Genomic DNA, 12,105 nt, shown 5'->3' on the forward strand with positions numbered 1-12,105 from the left:
ATAAAAATGTTCAGTTATTAACACATACTATCATATAACTACGTTACATTCCAGTCTGGGTGAAATGCGGCTATAAGTAGGTTCGTTTACTAGTTAGTTACCCGCCGTGGTTGCTCAGTGGCTATGGTGTTGGGCTGCTGAGCACGAGGTCGCGGTATCGAATCCCGGCCACGGCGGCCGCATATTGATGGGGGCGAAATGCGAAAATACCCGTGTACTTAGATTTAGGTGCACGTTAAAGAACCCCAGGTGGTCGAAATTTCCGGAGTCCTCCACTACGGCGTGCCCAATAATCAGAAAGTAGTTTTGGCACGTAAAAGCCCATAAATTAATTTTTAATTTAGTTAGTCAGTCAGGTAGTTAGTTAGTATTTCTGCTGTAGGGCTGGTGGAGCTAGGCAGTACAAATGGACAATACAAGATTGCCAAATGGTCATTTGAATTATGCAAGTGCAACTGCTTCAGAGTACTAAAAACAAATACTGCAATAATAACAGTCTTGCGTTTCCAATGTAACAACATACTACTTTAACTGAAAAGTGAACAGCGATACTTTAGTCATGCACATGGGCAAGTATTTCAGGAAACACTACATAGCTTGTGCACCCGTAAGCGATGAAAACATCTGTACTTTCCAGTATTTAGGGCGATAGAGAACTCCAACTGTACATTAGATAAAACATAATGCGACAGAGAAACAACGACCGCTACAAAAGGTCAACATACAACGCAGTACATCATTATACTTCAAGAGCTGGTCGATGCGCGCGCCGATGTAGACGCACAGTATTACAATCTAGCGAGCCGGAGCGAGTGTCAAAACTTCACAATGCTCTTCGCTCCCACGTGACCACCTTCTGCGTTACACGTCACGCGCATTACTCGGAAAACCCAAACAGAAACCGGCTCGTTCAGAACTTATTCAAGTAAATAACTTAGGGCAATATGAGACTTGCCACTGCTTCTTCTAGAATTTCGAGGTCGAGAACCTTCATTCGACTCAAGAAATGCAGTCATAAGTATCCTATCAGTGTTCCTTCAACCTTGAATTTCAACCAAACATAAGTAGCCGGCGAGCTCCATCGCGCGATCCGCAGCGTGCAATCTCTATTGGTTGCGCAGACGCTGCAGTCACCGCCGCCGCCACCCGCCATTGATGTCATGTCTCTATAGCTGCAAAAGTTAAGCAGCCATTACATAGACAAGCCACACTGAAGGGGAGTGACCGGGGACCGTACCTCTCAAGAAGGACGCTTTCTTCGGGGTTTCATGTTACTTAGGCTTCCCGCTCTGACGTAACTCTGGCAGCACAGCCACTTGGTCCTTGTATATGCAAGTAGGCTGCAGATTAGAGAGAAACAAAAGGAGCAATCTTCAGATTTGACGATGCTTTAGAAAACAGGGGGTTGTTTTTCCTATACACATTCCGTCTATTCACTTGCCACCGCCGTCGATGATATAATGATTTACTTATAATACAGTAGTACGGAAGACGCATAGACATAAATAAATAAAAAGACAATTCTGAGAAAGTCGCATCATCTTTTCATCATCATCGTCGCCAGTCTATAGACCGTTTCATCGGGCGAGGAGGATAGGGCGCGCGGAGAGCCTTTCCTCCTCTCTGGCTTGGGCGATCCGGCGCGGCACTGCTTGAAAGTATTGCTGTCGCGTGCTGCGGAACGATTTCGAGATGTTTTAGATCTCACTTTGTGAAATTTACGCCATTTTCGTTCATTTAAGGTCGTCAGGGAAGCCTTTCGGTGCATCAGTAACTACTGTAGGCAGAAATATTTCTTGGGGGCGTAAAATGTGACGTGCATAATCAGCTGCGGTGTTACGCACATTATCAGTCGCGGTGTGTGTATGTGTTGCGAAATATTTTGCTTATATCGGTTTTAATTCAACAAAGGAAACCGGTGTCTCTGTATTAGCAGCATGAAATGGTAAATCTGCTAACTATCTGATCGCTTGGCGTAGGGAGTAAAACATAAAGCATAAGAGCGCATGCTCGTGCACGGACAACCTAAGGCAACCACGAAACATCCAAGCGGCAGGCGCTATCAAATATTTGTGATGCACCGGCATCGTTCTCGCGCATTTCAAGTCTAGTAGGCTTCAAATTACCTTATGTCTACGCTAGCCTTCCTGCATGAGGCTGATGGCGCTGCTGAACACAGCGATCATTGCGTTTGGTGAACCAGCACGATACATATGTACGCTGTGCGCTTCGGCATTGCCTTTTTGGCCTGCATACAGCCATAATATATGACATGGATCACATAAAAAGAATGCAAGGCCTATTTTTGAGGACAAAATTTCCGTAATACGTGTGAGTGCGTCGTAGAGAACGGAACGAACACAACCGAAAAAAAATTCGGTTATCATCCTCTTTCTCTAAAAAGCAAGAGAAAACGGGCTAACGCCGCACAACGTTTATAAATATATAACCGCTGATGCCGTATGCTTGGACCATGCGCTATACAGAACAAAGATATCTGTAATCCAGCACCTACTACTGCTTAGGACGCTCGCGCAGTTCGTAAACGGTCGCTTTGCTGGACAAGCTTAAATCAGACTGTAAGGTATGCTGCTATTACTAGCCAAAACTATTTTATTCATAGGTGTAAACCTCATCCATCCAACCAAGTAGTCACGCAATGTAACCTGCAGTGAACAGTTTGAACGCTTGTCAAACAGCACAGCTCCTATCGTAGCAGAACAGTACCCACGCTGTTACGATCGTCGCCTATGTTTCATGACTCCTAAACCGCAGCTTAGAAATAGAGGATAATACTGCAATAAGGTCACATTAGTGAATAGAACATTCAGAAATACATAACTACTCTCGGAAGCTGATTGTATGCGCAGAAATATGCGCGCACACATCGGGCTGCGTATTCCGTCCACCTCAACGCCAGCAGAAATTCCGGCCATGACGCCTTTAACCACTTCAGCACGTCTCACAGAACCGTTAACCACGTAGAAGACGCACGTCATACCAAACAGACCGCACGACCGCGAAAACAAGCGCCAGAACCTACCGCCGAGCGTATACCTGCCATGCAAAAGACCGCTTTCACCCAAGCCAGTATGGCGTTGCTCATAGGCGGCGCCACTGCGTTCACAATATGGCGGCGCCTACGAAAAAACGGTCTATATATATCCACTGTTGGACGAAGACCTCTCCCAGCGATCTCCCATTGCTCCTTCCTTGCGTCACTTGACCCCGCTTTATGCCTGCAAATTTCCTCATTTCGACACCCCACCTAATTTTCTGCCGCCTTCGACTGCGCTTCGTTTCCCTTGGCAGGTACCCATTCTGTATCTCTAATGGTCCACCGGTTATCTGCCCTGCACATTATATGGCCTGTCCAGCTCCATTTATTTTTCTCTTAATGTAAACTGGAGTATCGGCTACCCCGTTTGCTATCTGAATCACACCGCTGTCTTCCGGTCTCACCACTTAGCGATCGCCAAAAGTGGAATGTTTTGGGAGGTTACGTGGCGACGATGTTTAAAAAATTAACACGCACATAAACTTCCCATCACTGACAGTTTTTCATCGCGTATTTTACAGTGCATAGGCAAGACTCACGTCGACCACACTTTTAAACACAGCGCCTAATGTACGTTACGTCACTGGAAGGGGAAATCAAGACGGCATTAAGAAGTTGGTGACCCATGGAGTGAACGTAAGTCTCGCTGCAGGTTTGCGAGCAACGCACTTTTAGCGTTTTGCCTTCCAGTGACATAAGTTCGTTCACTGTGCTTATCCTGGCTGCATTTACGTTCGAGATGTGTTGTTGAGCAGTAATACCTGGTATAAATAAGCTACAAAGCGGCTTGCGTGCGTCAAGCAGCCGCTGCATACATATAATATATATATAATACATGGGTTGCCATTTCAGATATTTTGTAATTTTATGTGAAAAGCAGTTCCGTTTCAGCACGGGCAATATATTTGCAAACATTTTTTTTTTTTCATATAGAGCTATAACCTGAGCAGAACACACGGTTACGAACGATGATCTCAATGGGCATTTCCTATGCAGCTAGCTGAATAATTGAGGGTAAAGCTATACAAGGAAAACCTCGCGTGTGAAATTCCGGAAGACAGAGCGGCCGGAACTCTTCGGAAGACTTTAGCCGCAGGTGTAGTAATGTGAACAAAGTGCGGAATCAGTCGACGACACTGCTACGCCGCTGGTGTCGTGAAAGGATTCCATGTTTCGAAACAACAACAACAACAACAACAATTCGAATTGCGGGGCTAGCGCGTACTTCCGGAAGAACGCAGGCATACCCTTCGGCTGACACTCGACGAAATCCCCCAGAAGCACCAGCTGGGGAAAACTTACATGGGTATAAAAAATGTGAAACCCAGGTAAAAGTAAGGCCAGTTTCGTCATGCTGGGGGAATTCCGTCGAAAGTGGCCAAGAGGATGCAACGTCGAAGTGATCGATTACTTTCGCATCGTTTCAGTTGTTCAGCTGGCTTTCAAGACATATTGAAGCTATAGACATTTTACTGAAACGAATGACCTCTTTATGGTGTACTCGCAATGAGCGGCTCTATTTATTGCTGTGGTTTCCTTCGGAGTGTACCACAGTTCGTATACCGCGTCAGCACAGGGTTAACTGTGTCATCGGGCGTAAGGCTTCGAATAGGTCAACTTCCGGCGTACCTCACGCCCCTTCCACAAGCATCGGAACAGGCAAGCAGAGGCCTACGTAACCGTGTATGACTCGAGCTTTAACTTGATCAATTTCTAAACAGCTCGAGGTGCTCTGTTACGAAAACAATGTTACCGTTCCTAAATATGTCGCTCGCGCAGTATACGACCCGCTCACCTTGCTTTCGCTGTGACGTAAAGTCCACCTATATATAGCTCGCCGGTCGGACGTTCTGCCGGGCGTCCGGGTTAGTTGTCCTCGCGGAGGCTGCGTCTGTGTACGCAAACCACCGCTTCCCGCGTTCGTCCCGCGTATTAGCCCGTGTATGGCACAGCGGCTCGCGATCGAAGCGTCGCAGCTGACCGCCAGCGTGACACCACACGTTCTATGCGACTATACGAATCGGTTCCCCGAGCAACGGGGCCGTGCGTTTTCGCCCGGGCCCTGGCCTCTCCCTCTCAGTTTCAATCCTCCTTTCCCTTCTGCCGTTCGTCCCCAAAGCCGCCCGTCGTCCACAACAAAAAACGCGCTACATGTCCTCCTTTTCATCACTTATTTTTCAAGTATGTTTGTTGTTGTTATTGTACTTATTGAATTTTTTCCTGCTCACAGAAGTTGCGGCAGCTTCGGCCCACTGACAAGCTGAGTCGGCACAACAGACGCAGGAGTACTTAATAGGTGTTCATTGCTTAATAGCTTTTTAAATTATGTGGGTTTATTGACGTTTCTTTTGTTTTAACATAGCCGCACGAGAGGCTATAAGAGGTGTAGAAGCGCTGGATTAACCTTGACGACTTGGGATACCTTTACATGCACGGGAAGCAGGGTATGCGCGAGCGCTTGGAATGCGGCCGGCGCGCCAGCGAGTCGAACCCACGACCTCGTGATTAGCAGCAGAACGCTATACACCAGCGAGTGATTTCAGCGGGTATGGTAAAAAAAAAAAACACTGCATAACGCCGCACAAAAAAAAAGAGGAGAACAGAGAGAAAAAGATATGAAGACGTAAAAAGAAAGAAAATGTAAATAAAAGTGGAAAATAAGGGTTCACGCGGTCGTGCAAATGCACTGGGGAAAGGTGATTCCGTACTTCGCGCAAAAACGTGAGAACAACGTCCACACTCTGAAGCGTGCGGTAATAGCGAGCACAATGAAGGCACGACTTGAGACAATGAGTCTAACTAAATGCATACATCTGCACGCGCATGACCAAATATTATCCCGTGAGATAAAACCTGAGTACTACGCCACATAATGCAGAAACCAGGCGCAATTAGGAGCCAAACGATAGCGATCGTGTTCCTGATGTCGAGTGGCAAAACGGCAATAGCGAACGTCGAAACACGTAAAAAATATTCGCGATGATTGCAATTCATAAAGGGCATATCATATATATTCATAAGTCATATCACATTCGCACTTATTAGGGCTTATCGCAATCTGAAATGGTTATAGTAAAGAGCTTGAGTGCAGCTCGTTTAGCTCTTCGTTACCTCAGGGTGATAACGCCTGCATGTGTAGCCAGTTGATGAAAGTGAAACCTTCGTGCAAGCTTACGACGCAAGGCTAAACATAACTGAGGCAACAAAAAAGAGGCAACACGAATAGCGCCGACTTGCAACTGATTTTATTCGCAGATGAAAGAGCACTCGATCATGTGGAACTATGCAATGAAAGCATCGAAATGAAAGCAGAAGCGCCGTTATCTCCACTAAATGTGACTGGCTGTCCGCAGATGACCGCGTATTTATGCAAAACACACAGGCGCTCAAGGTTCCCAGCGTTGCCCTCGTATTTACGGCAATAAATTCCGATTATACCTCTTATTACGCCTCGCCAAGAAGTCAGCAACTTGTAAAAAATAAAGGGAGAACCAACTTCATGGAATACTTGTCATCTGCTCGCTGTCACATGCATGTGCGCAATGCTCCTATGTGCTATTAAAGTGGTTACCTAATTGAAAATGAGTGAACTGTTAGTGCCGATGATGTTGAGTTCGTGTTCGCATCCTAGAGGGCAAATGTGCTTGCGGAGTGTTCTTTGTTTCGCTTGTTTATTAAATACTCAGTCAGAGAGAGTAGATTGCCTATAGAGGGCAGATAGTTTATTTATGACCTTCTTCCTGAAATACATTTTGTTACCTGTTTGAAGGTCGTAATGCAGAAATTTGCACCCGTCAATACCTGACCTCGCTAAGGGTGTACTGTTGCAAATTCCACTCTCGAAAACGACGCATCTACATGCAAAATAGCCATTTCGAGGGCTTTAAGGGCGTGAATTAGGCACGTATAAAAACACCCTTACGGGTGTAAATCGGTTTACTGTGCATGCACCGCTCGTGCTCGGGACAAAACAAAAATAAAAAAGGGAGTATCTCGCATATATACTGGAAGCACGAAGGTGCGCAAATCATATATACGTGATGTGACGTAACTTTGCATCGCCAAATTGCAGTGGTCCTATACGAAGTGTTATTCCGTAGATAAAAGCGTCGAAGATAAAAACCACCGCACTGGGCAACGCCTGGATTGAGAATTCTACGAATGCGCTACACCCCAAAACACAGTTTGAAGGCTTTTGGGGCGTACCTTTGTCCCTCAACAATAGTCGTCATCTATCTTGCCTGCCTTTCCTTTCTTTAAAGCTGCGTGCCCGGCCAACACCACCTAGATAGCACAAGGCCTTTTCACTGCGATCCATGACGTCATGTTACCTAGCCCGGCTGCCATAGAATACAATGGGGATGATCCCGAGTAGGCAACAGTGATTTTGACGTCACCGCTTTCGTCACCCCAGCCTTGTCAATGGGAATTTAGGGCCATGTTTGTGACGTCATGGATCGGAGTAAACAGGCCTTGCGTTATCTAGGTGGCATTGACCCGGCACGGCCAGGTCGCGATACGGCTTGCGCTTTATCAGCGTGCGGTATAGCATTTTTGACAGGAAAGCGGCGAGCCCAACGTGTTCAAGAAAGTAAATGCGAGCGAAGCAAATGACTAATTTGTGGCGGGACCAGAAAACGCCCCAAAGGGTGCAAAATGTTTTTCGATTGTACTTGCCTATAGCTTTCACGCACTCCCAAAGAAGTTCGCGCACTTCTGGGCGTATACTTTGTCCCACAACGACAATGTTAATTTGCTTCGCTTTCGTTAACGCTACGAGCCCGGTACTTCCATATCACGAACGGCATGCACGTTATCAGCGGGACAGAGCATTCTCGACAGGAAAGTAGCGAGCGCAGATTTTTCAAGAAAGGAAACGCCAGTAAGGCAGATGACGATTATCGTTGTGGCACAAAATAAGCCTCAAAGGAGGCAAACTTTTTTAAGAGTGCAGCGTTGCCCGCCATGCATAAAACGGAGTAAATCGCGCGTTTAGGAAAAGCGGTATAGCGGGGGCGCAAAGTTCGGTACTGCACACGCCCTGTGAAACGCCGAATAATCATACACTATTGCATGTCTAGTGCACATAGTTGTTAATTTCATTCATGTCGCTTCAAAACAAAGTTTAAGCTATTACTGTGGTTAGAAACCGTTTCAGGCGGCTTAATTCACTTGACGTTTCATAAGTTACGATATTCAAAGAAGCGTCCCATTAAAGTTCGTCGCGACACTACAAAAACTGGCCTTTAGGCCAGGTTACATAGACAGGCTCACCTTCGAACAGTGAGGGGAATTTCGTACCCCTGATGGCCTTCATGACAGACTTTAAAGCGCAACTCCGGCGTTTTTTTAACCATACGAGGATAGTGTCATCTTCAAATGGCATTGACAGTCCTGTCACCGATGTGGTGATTAAGGTTGCTGAGAAATTCATCAATAATTTTAAATAACCAATAAACGAGATACCGAAACCGAAAGGGGTAGCTTAATTGTGTGACGGCACGATGAGTCGATGACGTCGGATCCTACCCTACCGTAATGTAAACACGCAGAACGCGTGCTAAACACGCATTACACTTGGCGAAGAAGCGAAGCTAATGATATCTCCTGACGACACAGGGAGCTTTTACAGAGTTTCCGAACTAGACAGCGGCGATTTAAGCGACGATTTCAGTGCCAGTGGCGGTGTAGTATCTGACCTCACAAACACAGAGTGACCAGTAGAAAATCACGAGTCGGGAACGCAACCAATCTTTAAAACGCATTTTCAGGAAAACTAAACGACTTCCAGCCATATAGTTTCGCACAGATAACCGGAGTGCAAAAGAGAACATCTATGCAAAATTTTATTAAGATCAGTGGATATCGAAAAATCACCGGAGTTGCCCTTTAAAGCGCCCCTAGCCAGGTCTGGCCACTTTGAGCTGACAAGCGCAGAGCATACATTGCGCGATAACGATCGTGTTTGCAAAGTATTACATCGCTACGCGCCGCGGAAAGATCTGAAATTTCAAACCAAACGCCGTTTTTCCTTCTCCTCGCGGCCGCCGCGCTCCAAGCCGGACGGTGACGTAGCCGTGCCCCTGCGCCCATAGACTTTCCTATTTTTGTATGAGACTATGCCTGCGCCTACATAGTTGTGTCCGCAGTGTGACGCCGCTCGTGGTGACACGTGATTTCGAGAATTATTCAAGACAACATCTGTTATCTGTGCGATCTGTTGCTTGAATTGGCGAATTGAAGTGTAGAGAAATAACAAAACACACAAACGGAATCTCTGCGTGTTCTTTTGTTTTACTTCGCACCGAAGCAAAAGAGATGTACTTCCGCTTCGTCTGCTTGCTCCCACGGTCATGCGGTCACGTGCGCACGTATCGAAACTATGCCATTTTCTACCGTGTTCCAGCGGCGGGATCATGCTCTGCGATCCGCTTGTTCTGCCTCAGTATTCGTGTAGCACTGAATTATACCGCTAGTCATGTTTCTTTGTGCACAGAGCGCAAAATCGTGCGCTGTGTGAATTTGTCGAACATAGAGATACTTGGTCCGCGGCACGCTGGCCAATCAGGGCACGCGTTCGGTTTTCAGTCGGACATGCGGCGTTGTCGAAGCCGGTTGTTTCATGGCGCCGACGGCCGACGACGAGGCTATTGCGTGGATTCGGCGGAATTTGCGCAGTAATCTTGGAAGCGGTTGTTGGCGCCGGCAACCCGACGATGAAGCTGTTGTCTGAAATCTGCGTCGTGTTTACGCCAGTCCGTTGACATGGGCTCAGTAAAAGCCCGCGCGGAGTGGTATATAGACGCGTCGTAGTGGCGTGCACCACAACGTAGGCCCACTTCTGCAATAGGGATTTACTCTGCGCTAACCTGGATATGAAGGTGGTCTAGGAGAGCCACCTTCATCTTTTTTTAATTGTCGTTGCCTTTGAGAACGTCACCCAGTGTGTGCGCCAGCCTCTTTCCCGCCAACTGGGTCACTGGGCCGTGTTCAAATGGGTCGAGCATAGGGGCTACTGTGCTGAGGTAAAGCGAATTAAAAACCAACTGTCGAACCAACTTGGGTCGCTAGGTATGCAACGCTCGGTGTGTGGTGCTCTTCAGTGAACCCTTTTGACGCCAACTCGGGCCACTTGATATTTGCCATTTCGGGTATCTACCGTAAGTTCCAGGCAAGGTACTGCCGCCGCCTGCAAACGAACACATACCCACACGTGTCTCGTCTACTCGCAATCTCCCCAGACATGTCCGGGACGTATCTATACGTCCCGGACATGTCCCTGGTGTGCATAACACACTCGCACACATAACACACGAATGTAGCGAGCGTCCCGGCGACGCGATTTCGCCACGAGTCACAGCACACACACTCAATACGTGGTCTTGGGAGGCGACTCTCCGAACCGGACCTGGGAAGCCAACTGGCGACCCTCGACCAGGCCCGGCGAGCCGCGATCGCCAGTGGAGCCCTGTCAAAGGGAACCACCCAGGAATAAACCGCGCAACGCTTTCTGCAATAATAAAGTTCCATCCTCCTCCTGCCACTGGTTATGTGCCTCTCTTCAAGGACCCTCTTTTACGCTATTGATATAGCTTGGGTCAAGGCTTGTAGCCAATTTGTATGTACCGCTCTTCGGCCAAGATTAGCATTAGAAATAGCATTAGAGTCACCAATCATCTCTAAAGGACGGAAGCGCCATCCTTTTTTTTCCTCTGAAGGCTGCCTTTAAGCATAATACGAAGATATGCTAAACAAGTGAACCAGCAAACTTGTTTCGTGTAGGAAGCCCACCAGGGGCGTAGCCAGGGGGGGGGGGGCTTATGGGGCTTCAGCCCCCCCCCGAAATTTTTTCGTGCTGTCCATGCACCGCCGACAAAAGCAACACCCGGCGCCGGAAATCATTCTGGATTTTGTCTGGAGCATCTTTTTCACGCTCGAAAAGCCATTTCACCGCGAAAATTGCGAACTCGGGCTGAATTTCGCGGCAACGCCCTTGCACCGGGAGTCACATAACGCAAGCAGCCCCATCCGAGCACAAAGTTTCAAGGATGTTTTCATGGCGAACAGGCTCGCCGCGGCATCTCGCGGAGGCCGCGGAATCCACACTCTATCATGGAATTTACGGAGCGCGTGGATATCAATTCCGAAACTTTATGGGTATAAAGTTCTCAAAAACTTTTGATGTGAAAGGTGCATTGACATTTCCAAACGTGTGCTTTAGATTTTCAATTGCAGAACTTTGTAAGTTTAATGCTCCCATAAATATTTGACGCCAAAGGTGCGTTGACTTTTCCAACGTCGCACATCGGGCCATGCAACGAGACAAGCCAAATAAGCACACTATCAGACAAGATGACAAAGCCCGCAGCGAGGCCCGATGAGACGAAGCGTTGTGGTGGTTCCTTCGTGCCGTCATGTCACATAAAAAAATATAATTTATTTTTCACCTGCGCCAAAGCATCCAGTGAAGACACTAAAGCCAGCCAAGGCAACTACGCTCTTATTTATTTTTTTCTACTTTGACTTTTAATCGCGAGGACACATTGAGCCCCTTAATTTTTTTTGTTCTCGCTCCCCTACCCGCGCGCTGCCAGAGCCAGCCAGAGCGCATGCGTTTTTCTCGTGTTGCCCCGACCACCGCGCGGCGCACTTCGGTGCGCTTTCGGTTTTCTCTGGCCGAGTGCATTTTCTCCTGGCAGAGCTTTGGACACTTTCTAGCTAGCAGACGAGAAAAAGAAACAATGGTCGCTAGCCGCCATCACTGTGGAGACTCGACGGATTGCAGCGCGTTCGCTTGAGCGCAACCTCTCCAGAAAGTCTTGTCTCGCTGGTGTAGGATACCGAGCAGTATGCGCATGGTTCTTGGTGGACAAAGCGTCTCGTGTTTTCTTCGATATTCCTTTAATAGCCATATCAGTTGCCCAAAGTAGGCATTCTATTGTGACCAACATACTTTGCGTTTTTTTTTTTCATTACGGTGCCCCCACCCCACAAAAGGAAAAAAATGAAGCGTTGTTGCGGTGCAGCGAATTGTCGCATAGTGAAAG

The sequence above is a fragment of the Dermacentor andersoni genome, chromosome 6 (genome assembly GCF_023375885.2).
Source record: "Dermacentor andersoni chromosome 6, qqDerAnde1_hic_scaffold, whole genome shotgun sequence".
NCBI classification, from domain to species: domain Eukaryota; kingdom Metazoa; phylum Arthropoda; class Arachnida; order Ixodida; family Ixodidae; genus Dermacentor; species Dermacentor andersoni.